Raw genomic sequence first — 19,495 nt, 5'->3', positions numbered from 1 at the left:
TAGGGGAGAAGGGGGGGAGAGAGAGAGAGAGAGAGAGAGAGAGAGAGAGAGAGAGAGAACGAAACACGACCTCCTTGACCTGAGTCAGGGGGTTTCCGGTCTTGTGGCGGAACATTCAGTGACAATGGAGTATTTTGGCCTGTTCTTTTTTTGTGCGTTTGCTACTTTTTTGATGCTGTTGTTGTTGCTGTTGTTGTTGTTGTTGTTGTTGTTGTTGTTGTTGTTGTCGTTGTTTTAAGACAGAGTCTCACTCAGCCACCCAGGCTGGAGTGCAGTGCTGCAATTCGGCTCACTGCAACCACCGTCTCCCAGGTTCAAGCGATTCTCCCGTCTCAGCCTCCTGAGTAGCTGGGATTACAGGCACCCGCCATCATGCCCCGCAAATGTTTCTATGTTAGTAGAGACGGGGTTTCACTATGTTGGCCAGGTTGCTCTTGAACTCGTGACCCCAGGTGATCCACCCATCTCGGCCTCCCAAAGTGCTGGGATGACAGGCGTGAGCCACGGCGCCCGGCGGCGGCGGGGCCTGTTTTTTTTTTTTCTTTTTTTTTCTTTTTTCTTTTTTCTTTTTCTTCTTTCTTTCTTTCTTTCTTTCTTTCTTTCTTTCTTTCTTTCTTTTCTTTCTTTTCTTTCTTTTCTTTCTTTTCTTTCTTTTCTCTCTTTCTCTCTTTCTCTCTTTCATCTTCCTTTCTTCCTTTCTTCCTTTTTTGGTAGGGGGGGACTGAGTCTCTCTCACTCTGTCACCCAGGTGGGGATGCAGTGGCCCTCCCTCGGCTCACTGCAGCCTCTGCCTCCCGGATTCCAGGGATTCTTCTTCAGTGGCTGGGATTACAGGCGCACACCACCACATCCGGCTAATTTTTGTATTTAGAGTAGAGACGGGGTTTGTCCATGTTGGCCACACTGGTCTCGAACTCCTGACCTCAAGTGATCCGTCCTCCTGGGCCTCCCAAAGTGTTAGGACGACAGGCCTGAGCCGCCGGTATTTCAGCCTTTAAAAGTGCCGGCCCTACCACCTTTCGCTGTGGACGTTACGCTCTGAATGACGTGTCATCTCTGCCATAGCTTGACTCCCTGTGTCCCCTCTGCCATTTCACTCCATCCTGGGCAGCAAGAGCAAAACTCCGTCCCGCCACCTCCTCGCGCAAAACAAAACAAAACAAAACAAGAAACTGTACACATGACCTATAAGTGTCTGTTCCTGTGAGTGATTTCTGAGATATGGCACTGTAGACTGAACGCAGTGGCTCACGTCTGTCATCCTAGTACTTTGGGAGGCTGAGGTGGGCGGATCGCGAGGTCGGGAGATCGAGATAGTCCTGGCTAACATGGTGAAACTCCGTGTCTACTGAAAATACAAACGAATTATCTGGGTGTAGTGGCCGGCGCCTGTAGTCCCAGCTACTCGGGAGGTTGAGGCAGGAGAATGGTGTGAACCCGGGAGGCGGAGGTTGCAGGGAGCCGCGATCGCGCCACTGCACTCCAGCCTGGGCGACAGAGCAAGTCTCTGTCTCAAAACAGAAAGAAAGAAAGAAAGAAAGAAAGAAAGAAAGAAAGAAAGAAAGAAAGAAAGAAAGAAAGAAAGAGGGAAAGAGGGAAAGAGGGAAAGAGGGAAAGAGGGAAAGAGGGAAAGAGGGAAAGAGGGAAAGAAGGGAAGAAGGGAAGAAGGAAAGAAGGAAAGAAGGAAAGAAGGAAAGAAAGAGGAAATGAAAGAAATGGCACTGTATCGCTATCTCTCTGTCCAGTTTCTGGCTTTCCTGTGTCTCTCACTGTGTCTCTCTTCCGTCTTACTCTCTTTCTTTGCCTGTCTGTCTGTCTGTCTGCCTCTCTCTGTCTCTCTCTCTCTCTCTCTGTCTCTCACTGTCCGTCTATGTCTTTCTCTGTCACTCTCTTTATCTATCTGCCTGTCCCTCTCTTTCTCTCTGTCTCTCTGTCTGTCTCTTTCTCTCTCTGCCTGTGTCTCTCACTCACTGTGTCTCTCTTCTGTCTTACTCTCTTTCTTTGCCTGCCTGTCTGTCTCTGTCTGTCTCTCTCCCTCTCTCCCCCTCCCTGTCTACTCTGTTTCTCTCTCTCTCTCTCTCTCGCTCTCGCTCTCGCTCTCGCTCTCTCGCTCTCTTGCTCTTTCTGTCCGTTTCTCTCTGTCTCTGCCTGTCCATCTCTCTTTTTCTACGTCTGTCTCTTTGTCTGTCAGATCCCCCCGTCCCAGAGAGGGCCCTGCCCCTTCCACGAAAGTGAGAAGTGCGTGCTTAGAGAGGCTGAGAGGAATCTACACAGACGGGCCTTGCCGGGCTTCCCCACTCGGTGCATGATTTCGGGAGATCTTCGCCGGGTCCCCACTTGGACGGAAGGGCCATTCGCAGACTTTTCTCTCTGTCACGTGTGACGTCCGTACTTCTCATATTTCCCTGATAAGCTCCTCGACTTTAAAATACACGGCTAAGGCCGGGCACGGTGGCTCACGCCTGTCATCCCAGCATTTTGGAAGGCCGAGGCGGGTGGATCACCTGAGGTCGGGAGTTCGAGGCCAGCCTGACCTACATGAAGAAACCCCGTCTCTACTAAAAATACAAAATGAACCGGGCATGGTGGCGCAGGCCTGTAATCCCAGCTACTCGCGGGGCTGACGCAGGAGAATCGCTGGAACCTGGCAAGTGGAGGTTGCAGTGAGCCGAGATGGCACCCTTGCACTCCAGACTGGGCAGCAAGAGCGAAACTCCGTCCCACCGCCCCCGCCCATGCGCGCGCGCGCGCACACACACACACACACGCACACACACACACACAGAAAAAAAGAGGGAGAAAAATAGAAAAAGAGAAATTCTTCACACGTGACCCATAAGTGTGTGTTCCCGCGAGTGATTTCTAAGAAATGGCACTGTAGGGACTGAACGCGGTGGCTCACGTCTGTCATCCCAGGACTTTGGGAAGCTGAGGCGGGTGAATCAGGAGGTCAGGAGTTCAAGACCAGCCTGGCCCACATGGTGAAACCCCGTCCCTGCTAAAACTACAAAACTGAGTCGGGCGCGGTGGGGCAGACCCCTGTGGTCCCAGCTACTCGGGAGACAGAGGCGGGAGAATCGCTGGAACCTGGGAGGCGGAGGCGGGGGTTGCAGTGAGCCGAGATCGTCCCACTGCACTACAGCCTGGGCTGTAGAGTGAGTGAGACTCTGTCTCAAAATTACATAAATAAATAAATGGCAAGCAAGAAAGAGAAAATGACAGAAATGGCACTGTATCGCTACTGGGCTGGGACGGCGGTGATGTTCTTCTGGGGAGACACCACGTGGGGCGATGTGTAGTGTGCGGACTCCGATCTTAGTGGTGGAATGTGGATGCTCCGCGATTCACCGTACTGACTAGATTCATGACTGATTCACGACAGGGTGGACCTCGGGGAACACGGTTGAGAAATGGGTACATCGGGAGCAAAATCTGGCCCCGGAACAGGAAGGGAGTGTGATGGGCACTGCCTTCCCCGTGAAATCCACGCTGTGTCCGGGAGCGTGGATGTCATGCACTAACACTCGTTCAGGTATTGCCTCTCCGAGGTCGTGGGTCTGGAGTCTACTCTGACACGCTAATGACTGCACTTCTGTCTTCGGTAGCTCCCACCTCCACCCCTGGCGTCCTCCATGCGCCCGCGCCCCTGGTCGTCCTCTCTTCTCTCTGGGGGAATGGAAGTGCCAGGTGATCCCAGGGGCAGAAACTTTGGCTGTGACCCTGGGGGGTCTGGTCGACCAGTCGCGGGCATCGCGTGGGAGGACTCCCTGGGCCCGGAGACGGCCTGTTTTGAGAGGGATCCGGGAGACGCCGGCGGCGACGCAGTGTGCCTCCGCCGCATCCCCCTCCCCAACCTCCACCCCGACCCAGAGCGATCCATCCTTTGCTTCTTTTTCCGTGACGACTGACACTTGCAGGCATCGGTTGTCTTCGGGCATCACCTAGCGGCCACTGTTACTGAAAGTCGAGGTGGCACGGAGGGAGGTCTCGCCGAAACTTCACCGAGCCTGGGGCAACCGGTTTCTCGCCCTCCCTTCTGGAGGCCCCTCCCTCTCTCCCTCGTTGCCTAGGTAACCTCCGCCCTGGCGGGGGCCCTATTGTTCTTTTTTTTTTTTTTTTTTTTTTGAGACGGAGTCTGGCTCTGTAGCCCGGGCTGGACTGCAGTGGCCCGATCTCGGCTCACTGCAAGCTCCGCCTCCCAGGTTTACGCCATTCTCCTGCCTCAGCCTCCGGAGTAGCTGGGACTCCAGGCGCCCGCCACCTCGCCCGGCTAATTTTTTTTTGTATTTTAGTAGAGACGGGGTTTCACCGTGTTAGCCAGGATGGTCTCGATCTCCTGACCTCGTGATCCGCCCGTCTCGGCCTCCCAAAGTGCTGGGATGACAGGCTTGAGCCACCGCGCCCGGCCCCTGTTGTTCTTTTATCGTCGCTTTAGTTTTCTTTGTGTGTTGGTTTCTTTAATGCGCATAGACTCTTCGACTTGGGCTGTATGAGGGGTCAGTTTAATTTTCAAGTCGCCCCCCCACCACCCCCGCGGCTCCACCCCTCCCCCACGTTCCTTTACCTGAATTTAGTGAGTCAGTGAGGTGGGTTCCCCTCAACCTCCCCACCCCCCGCCTCCCAACATCCTGCTTGGAAACGTTCCGGAGCCAGCCGGGTGTGCCTCCATCTTCTCTCCCCCTCCCCCACCCCTTGCCGGCGATCTCATTCTTGCCAGGCTGACATTTGCATCGGTGGTAGTCAGGCCTCACTCAGTGGCCACCGTTTTTTGAGATGGGGGGGCGGCACGGTCCCACTTCCCCAGAGGCAGCTTGGGCCGATGGCATAGCCCTTGACCCGTGTGGGCAATCGGGCTGGTCTGGAGTTGTGGGGTTTCTCCCCCTCCCGCCTTCGCTCCTCAGGCCTCCCTCCGTAGGAAAGCTTCACCCCGGCTGGGTCTCAATCACCTTTGATCATGATGTTTTCTCTTCTCCTCCCTCCCTCCCGCCAGCATATTTCCACAATGGGAAGGGCGTCACAGCTCTAGTATGGGCCTTCTTAGTACTTGCCCCAAGTAGAAACGCTTTCTGAAAACTAACACTCTGCTCACTTAAGATTTCCAGGGGGCCGGGCGCGGTGGCTCAAGTCTGTCATCCCAGCACTTTGGGAGGCCGAAACGGGTGGATCACGAGGTCAGGAGATCGAGACCATCCTGGCTAACACGGTGAAAACCCGTCTCTACTAAAAAATACAAAAAACTAGCCGGGCGAGGTGGCGGGCGCCTGTAGTCCCAGCTACTCGGGAGGCTGAGGCAGGAGAAAGGCGTGAACCCGGAGGCGGAGCTTGCAGTGAGCTGAGATCCGGCCACTGCCCTCCAGCCTGGGCCACAGAGCAAGACTCCGTCTCAAAAAAAAAAAAAAAAAAAAAAAAAGATTTCCAGGGACGGTGCCTTGGCCCGTGTTTGTTGGCTTGTTTTGTTTTGTTTGTGTTTTTCCTTGTTCTTATTTGTTTCTTTTCAGGTGCAGTAGAAATCCCCAATTTTCGGCCGGGCACGGTGGCTCAAGCCTGTCATCCCAGCACTTTGGGAGGCCGAGACGGGCGGATCACGAGGTCAGGAGATCGAGACCATCCTGGCTAACACGGTGAAACCCCGTCTCTACTAAAATACAAAAAAAAAATTAGCCCGGCGAGGTGGCGGGCGCCTGTACTCCCAGCTACTCGGGAGGCTGAGGCAGGAGAATGGCGTGAACTCGGGAGGCGGGGCTTGCAGGGAGCTGAGATCCGGCCACTGCACTCCAGCCTGGGCAACAGAGCCAGACTCCGTCTCAAAAAAAAAAAAAAAAAAAAAAAAAAAGAAATCCCCAATTTTCAGGAAGACGTGTATTTTCCCCAAGACAGGTTAGCTGCTGTTTTCTCCTGTTGTTAACTAGTGCATTTGTGACTCTCTCGACATGTAGTGAGAGCCGGTTGATGTGTACTATACTTCATGAGATCTTATTTTCTAGAAATCCATAAGCAGATGCTCCTGCTGCTCCTGCTGCTGCTGCTGCTCTTGTTGCTGTTGTTGCTGTTGTTGTTTTCAAAGCATACCCCGGCCACCGTTTATGGGATCAAAAGCATTATAAAATATGTGTAATTATTTCTTGAGCACGCCCTTCCTCCTCCTCTCTCCGTCTCTCTGTCTGTGTCTGTGTCTCTCTTTCTCTGTCTGTCTTCTCCCTCTCTCTCTCTGTGTGCCTCTCTCTCTCTCTCTCCCCCCCCATCTGTTTGCTTCTCTCTCTCTCTGTCTGTTTCTCACTATCTCTCTCTGCCCATCTCTGTCTGTCTCTCTCTCTCTCTCTCTCTCTCTCTGCCTATTTCTCTCTGTGTGTCTGTCTTCTGTCTTACTCTCTTTCTCTTCCTGTCTGTCTGTCTGTCTGTCTCTCTCTGTCTCTCTCTCCCGTCTGTCTGTTTCTCTCTCTCTCTCTCTCTCTCTCTCTCTCTCTCTCTCTCTCTCTTCTGTGTGTTTCTCTCTGTCTCTCTCTGTCCCTCTCTGTCTTTGTCTGTCTGTCTCTCTGTCTGTCTCTGTCTGCCTTCTCTCTCTCTCTCTCTCTCTGCCTGTCTGTTTCTCTCTCTCTCTCTCTCTCTCTCTCTCTCTCTCTCTCTCTCTGCCTGTCTGTTTCTCTCTCTCTCTCTCTCTCTCTCTCTCTGCCTGTCTGTTTGTCTCTCTCTCTCTCTCTCTCTCTCTCTCTCTCTCTGCCTGTCTGTCTCTCTCTCTCTCTCTCTCTCTCTCTCTCTCTCTCTCTCTGTCTCTCTGTCGCTCGCTCTCTCCGTGTCGGTCTTCTGCCTTAGTCTCTTTCTCTTCCTGTCTGTCTGTCTGTCTCTCTCTCTCTCTCTCTTTCTCTGTCTTTCTCTCCCCCTGTCTGTCTGTTTCTCTCTGTCTCTCTCTCTCCCCCCCTCTTTCTATGCGTTTCTCTCCGTCTCTCTCTGTCCATCTCTGTCTCTCTCTCTCTCTCTCTCTCTCTCTCTCTCTCTCTCTCTCTGCGCCTGTCTCTCTCCCTGTGTCTGTCTTCTGTCTTACTCTATTTCTCTGCCTGTCTTTCAGTCTGTGGCTTTGTCTCTCTCTCCCTGTCTGTGTCTCTCTGTCTCTCTCTGCCTGTGTTTCTCTCACTGTGTCTGTCTTCTGTCTGATTCTCTTTCTCTGCCTGTCGCTCCCTCTTTCTGTCTGTTTCTCTGTCTCAGTGCGTCTCTGTCCCTTTCTCTCTCTCTCTCTCTCTCTCTCTCTCTCTCTCTCTCTCTCTCTCTCTCTCTCTCTTTCTCTGTCTGTCTTTTGTCTTACTTTGTTTCTCTGCCTGCCTGTGTGCCTGCCTGCCTGTCTGTCTGTCTCTCTCTCTGTCTGTCTCTCTCTCTCCCTTTTGGTCTGTTTCTCTCTGTCTCTCTCTCTGTCTCTCTCTCTCTCTGTCTCTCTCTGTGTGTATCTTTGTATCTCTGTCTGTCTCTCTCTCGCTCTCGCTATCTCCCACCTTCTCTTTCTTTGCCAAAAGAGCTCAAGTACCTCTAATGTAATCCAGTACCAAGGCCTCAATTCTTAACTTTAGACACCCCAGATTTGATCTTCCCACAGAATGCTGTACAGAAGTGGTGAGTTGATTTCTGGACTTGGATACCTCAGAGATACTACATAATAATAAAGATACCACCCTAAAATCTGGGGTTGCTTCTCCCTCGAGTGTCTCAAAAAAATCATACCTCTGTTCACCTAGGATGCTGGGAGGGTTTTCTCAATGTGCCTCTGCCCGTGTCCTAAAGGACCTGGGACCAAGCCCTGTCCGTTCTGTCTCAAATCTGTATCTGCAAGCACTTCTCAAATCTGTATCTGAAAGCACTTCAAAGAACCACTGGCTCTGTGAAAATATCCCAGAAGTGGCTTCGGCCTCTTGGCTAGGAGGCCTAAGCCTGCTGAGACCTTGCCTGCCCAGGATTCTGTGTGAACAAAAGTGCCTCTGCTGAGAGCTGGGATCCTCGGGACCATGCTTGCTAGCGCTGGATGAGTCTCCGGAAGGATGCACGGGACTCCGCAAAGCTGACCTCTCCCAACGAGGTCAAAGGCATCCCTGTGCATTGGCCCGAGGCCTCCAACGTACATCACCCGTCACCATCACCATCACCATCACCATCACCATCACCATCACCGTCAGCATCCTGGCGAGCCTGCCCGAGGCCCCAACTACCGGGAGACACTTGGGAGCCCGGCCTTCCTCGGTTAAAGTCCAAAGGGACGGCGACTTCCATCCACCAGGTCTCCACTGAACTGCGAAGATGCGGAGCGTAGGGCAGAGAGGGGACGTGGAGGGGAGACGTCCTGACAGGCGATGAGTTCCCTAGGCTCTGGCGACCCCAACCACGACCCACGGTCCCGGGCACCCGTGGGACACCATCGCTTTTTCCCTTCCTCTGTCCACAGCCGCCCCCACCCCATCCCATCCCCCACCCCACGCACACGCGCTGGAGGTTACAAAACCACACGGCGTGAATAGAGCCTGACGGAGTGAGAGAGACCATTTCACGAGTCGGGGGGTGGGTCGGGGGGTGGGGGGGGGGTTCTGTAGAGAGCCCGATTCTCCCTCGTGGGTGGCTACAGGCTAGAAATGAATCTCGCTTCTTGGGCGGAGGGGCTTCCTTAGGCAGTCACGTTTCCGGGAGTATCTCTCAAACCCTCCCTTGAGGCCACAAAATAGATTCCACCCCACCCCTCGACGTTTCCCTGTTTTCCCGGGTGCTGGACGTATCCTGTCAAGAGACCCGAGGGTGACTCGTTGCGTTAAACACCTTGATTGGCTTTGTGAGTTTGTTTCTGAGATGCGGTCTCGCTCTGTCCCCCCGACTGGAGTGCAGTGGCATGATCTCAGCTCACTGCAACCTCTGCCTCCCGGGTCCCAGCGATTCTCCTGCCTTCAGCGGCACCATGCCCGGCTCCTCTTTTAATTTGTAGTAGACACGGGGTTTCGCCCTGTTTCACTGCCTTTCACTGTAGAGTCTCGATAAGAGCCACACCTCGTTCTGTGCCACAGAATGACTTCTTTATCATGCCGACTCTGGAAAGCCCGGCCCCTTGTGATCCATTTCAAACCGAGAGTCACCTCATGTTTGGAAAGCGGATCCGCTCCCAAGTTCGGTGGAGGGATGTGACATATGTAGGACGAGGGACTCTCTTTCTTCTGAGTCGGTCTGCACGGTGGGGCCTAGGGCTGGAGCTCTCTCTGTGCGGACCGCTGGCTCCCTCTGCCTGGGGTTCCATCGGCCCCACCCTAGAACGAGGGCCTTGGCAGACTCTGGCCCTTCCTGGCCCTTAAGTCGCTGTCAGAAACCCCATCTCGCGCTCGGATGTCCTGAATGACTGTGGCTTGCGCCTCTCTGGAAACATTTGAAATCTATCCTCTACGCGTGGCCACCTAAAACCACAGGAGCTTGGGACACACGGCCGCCATCCACCTCACTGGTTTTGGGAGAGAATGCTGAAAGTCTCTTGCCGACTCTCTCTCTCTTGACTTGAGTTCTTCACGGGCGTCTGGTTAAGACGCAGTGAGACCAGATGTGTGAACTCAGGCCGGGTGCTGGTGGCTCACGCCTGTAACCCCAACACTTTGGGAGGCCGAGGCCATCCATAGGATCCCTTAGAGGAATCCCCTAACCCCGGGGAAGTTGAGGCTGCAGTGAGCCATAATGGTGTCAGTGCACTCCAGCCTGGGCGAAAGACAGAGCGAGACCCTGTCACAGACAGACAGACAGACAGACAGACAGACAGACAGACAGACACGCAGGCAGGCAGGCAGGCAGGCAGGTAGACAGCAGCTGTATTATGTTCTTCTCAGGGTGGGAAGCAAAAATAACAGCAGACAGCACTTAACGTTTCTGTTGTTGTTCTTGTTTTGGACGGAGTTTTCACTCTTGTTGCCCACGCTGGAGTGCAATGGCCACCATCTCGAGGGATCCGCCTGCCCTCGGCCTCCCAAAGTGCGGGGATGACAGGCGTGAGCGTACCGCACCCGGCTCCCCCCCCCCCCCCCCATCCGCCCCCCAACCACCACCGCTTGTCTTCCGGACAGTTTTACGGCACAGTGTTTGGTTGGCCTGCTTACATTCATTCTACATAGAAATTTAGGATGTCAGCTTCTGGCCTCATGGACTCCGAGCTGAGGAGTCCCCTGGTCTGTCTATCACAGGACCGTACACGTAAGGAGTAGAAAAACCGCAACGTTCAAAATCAGTAATTTTGTGATACAGAAATACACGGATTCACCCAAAACACGGAAACTTTTACAAATTGTCTTTGTTAGTCCTGATGTCTGTGTCAGTGATTCTTTTAGGTTTGGACCTTGACCGAGAGAATTTCCAGTCGGTCTCTCGTCTCTCGTCTCTCGTCTCTCGTCTCTCGTCTCCGGACGGACAGAAGTTCCAGATGATCCGATGGGTGGGGGGGGTCTTAGGCTGTGTGCCCCCAGGGGCCCTGGTCGATTAGTTGTGGGGATCGCCTGGGAGGGCGCGGTGACCCACTGTGCTGTGGGGGCCTCCATCCTTCCGCCTCCCGCCTCCCCCTCCAGGCGATCCCAATTCATTCCAGGCTGACAGTCTCATTGGCAGACGTCGGGCATCACCTAGCGGCCACTGTTACTCTGAAAATGGAGGCCTCAACAGAGGAAGGAAGCTCAGGCCGCCTGCGCACAGCCTGGGGCAACTGTGTCTTCTCCACCGCCCCCGCCCCCACCTCCAAGCTCCCCCCTTCTTGGTTGCCTAGGAAATGGCCACTTTGACGACTGGGCCGGAGTGACCTTTGATCAGGCAGCATAAGTAAGTAAATCAATCAATCAATCAATACATAAATGTAAATACAATACAATTTATGTATTGTATTATGTACAATAAAGTAGTACGGGCGTGGTGGCTCACGCCTGTCCTCCCAGCACTTTGGGAGGCCGAGGCGGGCAGATCACCTGAGGTCGGCAGTTCGAGACCAGCCTGACCCACATGGAGAAACCCCGTCTCTACTGAAAATACCAAATTAGCGGGGCGCAGTGGCACATGCCTGTAATCCCAGCTACTCGGGAAGGGAAACTGAGGCAGGAGAATTGCTTGAACCTGGGAGGCGGAGATCGCAGTGAGGCGAGATGGCGCCATTGCGCTCCAGTCTGAGCAACAGGCGCGAAACTGCGTCTCAAAAAAAAAGCAAAAAACAAAAAAGCAAACCAAAACACAAACAAACTAACAAACACACAAAAAAACACCATTCTCTGTGAAACTGCTTTGTAGTGTGTGTATTCGTCTCACAGAGTTAAACCTTTCTTTTGAATCAGCAGGTTGGAAGGATGTTTTTGTAGAATCTGTCTATGTACATTTAGGAGACCCTTGTGTCGTATGGTGAAAAAATCTTATGTTTTCAGATAAAAACGAGAGAGAAGGTCTTCATGAAACAGCTTTCTGTTGTGTGGATTCCTCATACAGAGTTAAAACTGCCTTTGGATTCAGCAGTTTGGAAGCAGCATGGACATTTGGGAGCCCATTGGGGCCTATTGTGAGAAAGCGAACATCCCCACCCCAGAAATAATAAAGCAGCTCTCTATGATACTGCTTTGTGATGTGTGGATTCATGCCACAGAATTACAACAAATTTTTGATTTAGGAGGTTTGAAGCAGTCTTTCTGTAGAATCCGCGAATATGCCTTTGGGAGCCCATTGAGGCCTACTGTGAAAAACCGAATATCCCCAAATGAAAACTAGAAAGAAGCTGTCTCTGAAACTGCTTTGTGGTGTGTGGATTCATCTCACAGAGTGAAACCTTTCTTTTGATATACCAGGTTGGAAGCGCCCCTTTTGTAGAATCTACAAAAGGGCATTTGGGAGCTGTTTGAGGCCTAGGGTGAAAAACAGAAAATCGGTAGATAAAAACTAACAAGAAGCTATCTGCAAAACTGCTTTGCGATGTGTAGATTCCTCTGACAGAGTTACATCTTTCTGTTGATTCAGCAGATTGGAAGCATTTTGGGGGGGGTGTGTGTGTGTGTGTGTGTGTGTGTGTGTGTGTGTGTGTGTGTTTTGACAGAGTCTCACTCTGTCCCCCAGGCTGGAGTGCAGTGACACCATCTCGGCTCGCTGCAACCTCTGCCTCCCAGTTGAAGGGATTCTCCTGCCTCAGCCTCCCAAGTAGTTGGGGTTACAGGCACCCGCTACCAGGCCCGGCTAATTTTTTGTATTCTTGGTAGAGATGGGGTTTCATCGTTTTGGCCAGGCTGGTCTTGAACTCCTGACCTCAGGTGATCCACCCACCTCTGCCTCCCAAAATGCTGGGATGACAGGCGTGAGCCACTGCACGCGGCCGATTGGAAGCAGTTTTTTGGCAGAATCTTCAAAGGGACATTTGGGAGCCCTTTGTGGCTTATGGTGACACTGAACATCCCCAGATGAAAACGAGAAAAAATGCTACTGGTGAAACTGCTTCTTGACGTGTGGATTCACCTCGAACGGATACATCTGTTGAACCAGGAGGTTGGAAACACGCTTTCTGTAGAATCTGTGAAGGGACATTTGGAAACCCATTGAGGCCTACGTTGAAAAACAGAATATCCACAGATTGAAACAAGAAAGACGCTATCTGTCAAATTGATTCGTGATGCGCAGATTGATCTCTCAGCGATAAACCATTCTTTTGATTCATCATGTTAGAAACACTTTTTTTTGGCAGTCTCTCTGAACGGATTTTTGGGAGCCCCTTTAGGCCTATGGCGAATAACCAAATATTCCCAGATAAAAATGAGAAAGAATGTATTTGAGAAACTGCTTTGCGATGTGTGGACTCATCCTAAAGAGTTACACCTTTCTTTTGATTAGGCGGGTTGGAGACGCTCTCTTTGTAGAGATTCCAAAGGGACGTGTGGGAGCCCTTGAGGCCTATGGTGACAAACTGAATATCCCCAGACAAAGACCAGAGAGAATATTTCATTGAATCTGCTTCGTGATGTCTGGATTTATCTGCCAGCGCAGAACGTATTCTTTGTTTGTTTGTGTGTGTGTGTGTGAGTCAGCAGGTTGGAAATGCTCTTTTTGTTGAGTGTGTGGGAAGACATTTCCAAGCCCATTAATTCCGGTTGTCCAAACCAGATTGTCCCCCCGAGAAAAGCCATGAAGAAGCGAAACGATCTGTGAAACTGCTTTGCGTGACTGGATGCATCTCACAGAGTTAAACCTTTCTTTTGATTCACGTGTTGGAAACACGCTTTCTCTAGAATTTGCCAAGGCATATTTGGGAGCCCATGGAGGCCTATGTTGAAAAATCAAATATCCCCAGAGAAGCAGTAGAAAGAAGCTATCTGTGAATTGGCTTTGTGAGATGTGGATTCATCTCACAGAGTTAAACCCGTGTTTCGGTTCAGCAGGTTGGAAACACTTCTGTGGTAGAATCTGCAAAAGGATATTTGGGACTCCTTTGAGGCCAATGGTGGAAAAGCACATATTTCCTGATAACAGCTAGAAGGAAGCTACCTGAGAAACTGCTTTGTGTGTGGATTCCTCGCACAGAGGTACAACTGTATTTGGACTCAGCGGATTGGAAGCACTCTTTTAGTAGAATCTGTGAAAATAATGTGGGCTGCAATTGAGGCCTAGGGTGAAAAACAGATTATCCCCAGATAAAAACTGAAGAGAGCCTATGTGTGAAACGGTTTTGTAATGTGGGGATTCCTCTCACAAAGTGAAAGCGTTCTTTTGATACGTCGGTTTGGAAATATTCTTCTTAAGGGAATCGGCGAAGGGACTTTGGGAGCCCCTTGAAACCTGTGGAGAAAAACCGACACTCCCCAGAGAAAAACCAGAAATAAACTATCATCGGGACTGATTAGTGATCTGTGGATACATGTTACAGAGTTAAACTTTTCTTTGGATTCAAAATGTTGGAAACACTGTGTTTGCAGAATCTCTGAAGAAAGGACATTGCAAAGACCATTGAGGCCCAAGGGGAGGTCTCTCACTCTCTCTCTCTCTCTCTCTCTCTCTCTCTCTCTCTCTCTCTCTCTGTTTCTCACTGTGTCTCTCTGTCCGTCTCAAAAAATAAGAAAGGATGGATACATGCATACATACATACATACAATTAAAAATTAGGAAGAAAATAAAATGAATAACTCGGCCCGGCGCGGTGGCTCAAGCCTGTCATCCCAGCGCTTTGGGACGCCGGGGGCGGTGGATCGCTGGATCACGAGGTGGTCAGATCAGCAGGGCCAGTATGGTGAAACCCCGTCCGTCTCCAGTCAAAAGACCAAAAATTAGCCGGGCATGGTCGTGCGCGTCTGTAATCTCAGCTACTCGGGAGGCCGAGCTGAGGCAGGAGAATCGCTTGAACCTGGGAGGCGGAGGTTGCAGTGAGCCGAGATCGCGCCGCTGTACACCAGCCTGGGCGAGAGAGCGAGGCAACCTCTCCAAAAAATACTACTACTACTAATAAATTAATACATAAACGAATAAAAATGAAAGTAAAATAAAAAATAAAACTAAAAAGGACAAGGAAAAGGAAATAATTAAAAAGTGAGTTTCCGGGAAGAGAGGGAAGAAAAAAAAAAGGAAAGAAAAAAGACAACAGTCCCACAGTGACATAAACATATGCCTCTCGCCTTTCGAGGCGTCAGTGATGCTACGAATGATGCGTAATGTTTTTTTTTAACTTCCTTTTATGTTATTCTCGTTTATTGTTTGACACGAGCCTCGGAGGCCCTCCCTCCCTCCGTCCCACTCCCTCGTTGCCCAGACAACTTCAGGAGACAGGCCCTGGCTGGGCCAGATTGTTCTTCTCTTTGAGCAGTTGTTTCCCTGTCTTTCTTCGTGTCTTTAACCCGTGTGGACTCTTCTGCTCGGATTTCACAGATGGCAGCTCCACTTCCGGCCTTGTTGTTTAGTGGGGGCTTTCCTGATTCTCCCCGCATGTAGTGAAAGCAGAGAGATTCGCCTCTCCCACTCCCCCCCTCTCTTTCTTTGTTGCTTTCTTGCTTTTTCTTTCTGTCTCTTTCTATCTTTCTGTCATGCTTTCTTGCTGTCTTGTTTTCTTGCTTTCTTGCTTTGCCTTTCTTCCTGTCTGTCTTTCCTCTGTCTTCTTTTTTTCTTTCTTCTCTCGTCTTTCTTTCTCGCTGTTTTTCTCCCTCTCTCTCTCTTTCTTCTTTCTTTCTTTCTTTCTTTCTCTCTTTCTTTCCTTCTTTCTCTCTTTCTCTTTTTCTCTTTCTTTCTCTCTCTCTTTCTTTGTCTGTCTTCCTTCCTTCCTTCCTTCCTTCCTTCCTTCCTTCCTTCCTTCCTTCCTTTCTTTCTTCCTTTCTTCCTTTCTTTCCTTCATTTTCTCTCTCTCTCTCTCCCAGCCTCTGAAAGTGCTGGGATCACAGGCGTCAGCCACCGTGCCTGGCCTATTTGCTCATGTTATTTTATTTTTTATGTATTTATTTTCATCTATTCATTCATGTGTATAAATACAAATATTTTCTTTCTTTCTTTCTTTTTTTATGTATGTATGTATGTATGTATGTATGTATGTATTTATTTATTTATTTATTCATTTTTTTTTTTTTTTTTTTTTTTTTTTTTTGAGACGGAGTCTCGCTCTGTCGCTCAGGCTGAAGTGCAGTGGCCGGATCTCAACTCACTGCAAGCTCCGCCTCCCGGCTTCACGCCATTCTCCTGCCTCAGCCTCCCAAGTAGCTGGGACTACAGGCACCCGCCACCTCGCCCGGCTAGTTTGTTTTTTGGATTTTTCAGTAGAGACGGGGTTTCACCATGTTAGCCGGGATGGTCTCGATCAAGACAAATATTTTCATCTGTTTTGATGTATTTTTATATCTCATATTTAGCTAAAAATGCAAATATTTATGCTGTTATTTGTCTTTTCTTTCTTTCTCTCCTTTGTGTTTTTCTTCCCTTCTTTCTTTCTCTGTCTCCCTCTCTATGTTTTCCTCCCTCCCTCCCTCCCTCCCTCCCTGCCTCCCTCCCTTTCTCTCTTGTTCGTTTCTCTTCCGTGCTTTCTTTATTTCTTTTATTCCGTTTCTGTCCTTCTTTTCTGTTTCCTCTGTTTCTTTTTCCCTTCTTTCCTCATTCTTTCTCTCTGTTTCAGGTTTCTTTCCTTTCCATCTCTCCTGTAAAAATGTAACCTTTGAAAAGTGACGTTTCATCATCTTCATTTTCCACGTGGTCTCCCTTTTCTCTCCCTTTTCCTTCCTCCCTCTCTCCCTGCTCCCTTCCCTCCCTCCCTTCCTTTCACCATCTGTCTCTTCTCTCCATTCCCTCCCTCCCTCCCTGCCTCCCTCCCTCCCTCCCTCCGTCTCTGTCTGGATTCAGGAAGAGCCTACGGCAATCTGTGTCTCCCTGTGTCCTCAACGGCCCGCGACCGAGTCCTTGCTTGCTGTTTCTCCCTCCGAGATGCCTCTCCGAACATCCACACGCCGTGGGTTGTCTTCTGACTCTGTCGCGGTCGATGCAGAGACAGGCTTTGGGGACCGTTTCTGTGGGGTTGGGGTAGAGGGGCTGCGTTTTCGGCCTCGGGATAGCGTTTCTCGACTCACGGTTTCGGTTTCGCGGTCGGCGGGCCGGCCTGCCATCCGGATCTGTCTTGGTGACGTTCGCGACGGTTGTCGGACTCCATCTGGCGGCCGCTTTTATATCGTTCCCTTGGCTTCCGGAGCTGCGGTGGCAGCTGCCGAGGGAGGGGACCGTCCCCGCTGTGAGCTAGGCAGAGCTCCGGAAACACCGCGGTCGTCAGCCGGGCTGTCCCGGTCGCGCCAGAGCTCTGGCGCGTCGCTTGTGAGTCAGAGCTCGGGCGTGCAGGCTTATGTGGGGAGAGGTTGTCGCTGCGCTTTCGGGCCTGAGCCGGGTGTGGGGCTGCCGGGGTTGGTCGACCAGCACGCCGCAGCTCAGCTCCCGAGGCCTGACCCGCGACCCGCGGGGACCCACCGGGCTTGGGGCGGGAGGCTGGGGACACCCTTCCCGGCCCGGTCGCGGGCCCGCGCGCATCCTGGCCGTCTGAGGCAGCGGCCGAATTTTTTTTTCCCCAAGTCCCCGTGGGGAGCCGGGGACCGTCCTGCCTCGTCCCCCGGGTGCCGGGGAGCGGTCCCCGGGCCCGGCCGCCGTCCCTCTGCCGTGACCTTTTGTTTTCAAGTCCCCGTGGGGAGTCGGAGAGCGCTCCCTGAGCGCGCGTGCGGCCCGAGGGGTCACACTTGGCCGGCCTTCGGTCCCTCGTGTGTCCCGGTCGTACGAGAGGACGGCCGAAAACGCTTCCGAGTCTCGCTCTGGAGACACGGGCCGGCCCCTGCGTGGCACGGGTGGCCGGGAGGACGTCCCTGGCCCGGCGCTGCTCCGGCGTGTGTCCTGGGGTCGACCAGAGGGCCCTGGGTGCTCCGTGTCTGGCTGCGATGGTGGCGATTTTGGGGACAGATGTCCGTGTCGCGGGTTCCCTGGGCCGGCGGCGTGGTCGGTGGCTCGACCTCCTGTCCCCTGGGGAGGTATATCTTTCACTCCGAGCCGGCATTTTGGGCCACCGGGTTATTGCTGACACGCTGTCCTCTGGCGACTTGTCGCTGGAGAGGTCGGGCCTCTGGATGCGTGGTGGGCCTCTGGGCCTCCCGGTGACCCGGCTAGCCGGCCCTGCTCGTGCTGGAGCCGCCTGCTGGGGCCCGTGTGTGCCTGGTCTCTCGTGCGTCTGAGCGTCCCGACTCCCGGTGCCGCCTTGGGTCCGGGTCTCTGACCCACCCGGGGGCGGCGGGGAAGGCGGCGCGGGCTTACCCTGCCGCTGCGCGCTCCCTGCTGTGGGCACCTGGGGCGGCCGTGACAACCCCACTCCCGCTGGCTCCGTGCCGTGCGTGTCAGGCGTTCCTCGTCTCTGCCGGGTTGTCTGCCGCCCCTTCCCCGGAGCTGGGGGTGGTCAGGCTGATCTGCTCGCTGGCCTCCGGGGAGGCTGTGGCTGACTGACCGACCGACCCCGCTCCGGGGTTGCTTTCCCTGATTGATGTGGTGATGTCGTGCTCTCCCGGGCCGGGACCGAGCCGCGGCGGGCGAGGGGCGGCCATTCATGGTGAATGGGACCCGTTCTTCTCGTCCCGCCCGCGGGGGCCCCCTGTCTCTCGTCCCCGCCTGTGAGCGGTGCGTTGGGAGGCACTGGGGTGCGGAACCCGGCCTGACCTTGCTGTCCCGCCCCCGCCGTCTGCCTCGTGGCGTTCGGCGGGGGTCGGCGGGGTCCTCTGACGCAGCAGGCACCCCTCGCTTTCGCCTCTTGTGGTTGTCGCCTCGCGGGCCGCCCCCCTCCGCGGCGGTGGGGGTGCTGTCCCGCCGGCCCGTCGTGCTGCCCTCTCGGGCGTTGCACGAGCGCTGGCTCTGCCTGGGTCTTTTGCGGTGCTCCTGGAGCGCTCCGGGTTGTCCCTCAGGTGCCCGAGGCCGAGCGGTGGTGTGTCGCTCCCACCCCCAGCGCCCCCTCCTCCGGTCGCCGCCACGGTGCTGGCGCGTTGGGTCCTGAGGGAGTTCGTTGGGTGTGGGCCGAGGCGGTCGAGTGAGACGCGCCCCTCCCCCACGCGGGGAAGGGCGCCGCCTGGTCCGGCGAGCGCACGTCCCGTGCCTCCCCTCTGGCGGGTGAGCGCGGGCCGTGTGAGCGGTCGCGGTGGGCTCGGGCCGGCCACGCGTGCGCCGGCCGGCCGCCGAGGGGCTGCCGTTCTGCCTCCGACCGGTCGTGCGTGGGTTCACTGGAGGTGCTTTACCTCGCAGAAAGGAGGTGGGTGGACGGCGGGGGGGGCCTTTGGGGGCTGTGCGCACGCGCGCCAGCCGGGCCCCTGCCCTGACCGTGAACGCTCAAGGTTGCCGCGGGTTTCTTCTCCTCGCGCCACACGCCCCCTCCCTTCCCCAGGTGTCCCCGAGCGCCTCTGTGGGCCCGACGAGGGGCGACTGGCGGGTGGGGAGTGTGACCCACCCTCGGTGAGAAAGCCTTCTCTAGCGATCCGAGAGGCGTGCCTTGGGGTACCGGATCCCCCGGCCTGCCGCCTCTCTCTGCGTTGTGGTAGCGCTGCCGTAGCGACTCGCTTGCAGAGAGCCCTCCCCCGCTGCTCCCCCCTCGACGGGATGAGGCTGGGGAAACGGTGAGGGTTCCGCCGGACCCCGCGGTGGGGGCCGAGCGTGCGGCTCGTCGTCTACTGTGGCCCGCGCCTCCCCCTTCCGTGTTGGGGGAGGATCCCGCTGGGCCGGGCCCGACGTCCTAGCGGATTGGGAAGGCTGCCGCGAGCGGCGGGTGCGCGTGGCACTCCGTCCGGCGCGGGACGCCGCTGTGAGCCGGCTCTCCGCCCGCTCCCGTGCCGAGCCGCGACCGGTGCCGGTGACCGCGTTCGCGTGGCGCGGGGTTGGGCCGCCTGGCTCTTGGGGAGCGAGCCGTCCCCACGGGGGGTGCGCCGGTCTCCCGGAGCGGGACCGGGTCCGGGACGGACGAGAAACGAGCGATATGTGGCCCCTGGTGTTGGGCTTGTGGCTGAGGTTGCTTCGGGGC

At 54.1% G+C, this 19,495-nt stretch overlaps 1 long non-coding RNA gene across 1 annotated transcript; it reads left to right on the top strand.

Moving 5' to 3' along the window:
- Nucleotides 1–10,374: 10,374 nt before the first annotated feature.
- On the top strand, nt 10,375–15,214 carry LOC140711341 (uncharacterized). Its single transcript, XR_012092523.1, has 2 exons — nt 10,375–10,806; nt 11,397–15,214. It is a non-coding gene; the product is annotated as an uncharacterized lncRNA (long non-coding RNA).
- The last annotated feature ends 4,281 nt before the right edge of the window (nt 15,215–19,495 follow it).

This window comes from Chlorocebus sabaeus, unplaced genomic scaffold, assembly GCF_047675955.1.
Source record: "Chlorocebus sabaeus isolate Y175 unplaced genomic scaffold, mChlSab1.0.hap1 unalloc_scaffold_688, whole genome shotgun sequence".
Classification (NCBI taxonomy): domain Eukaryota; kingdom Metazoa; phylum Chordata; class Mammalia; order Primates; family Cercopithecidae; genus Chlorocebus; species Chlorocebus sabaeus.
The sequence above is the reverse complement of the archived record's forward strand: the minus strand, read 5'-3'. Positions and strand labels throughout refer to the sequence as shown.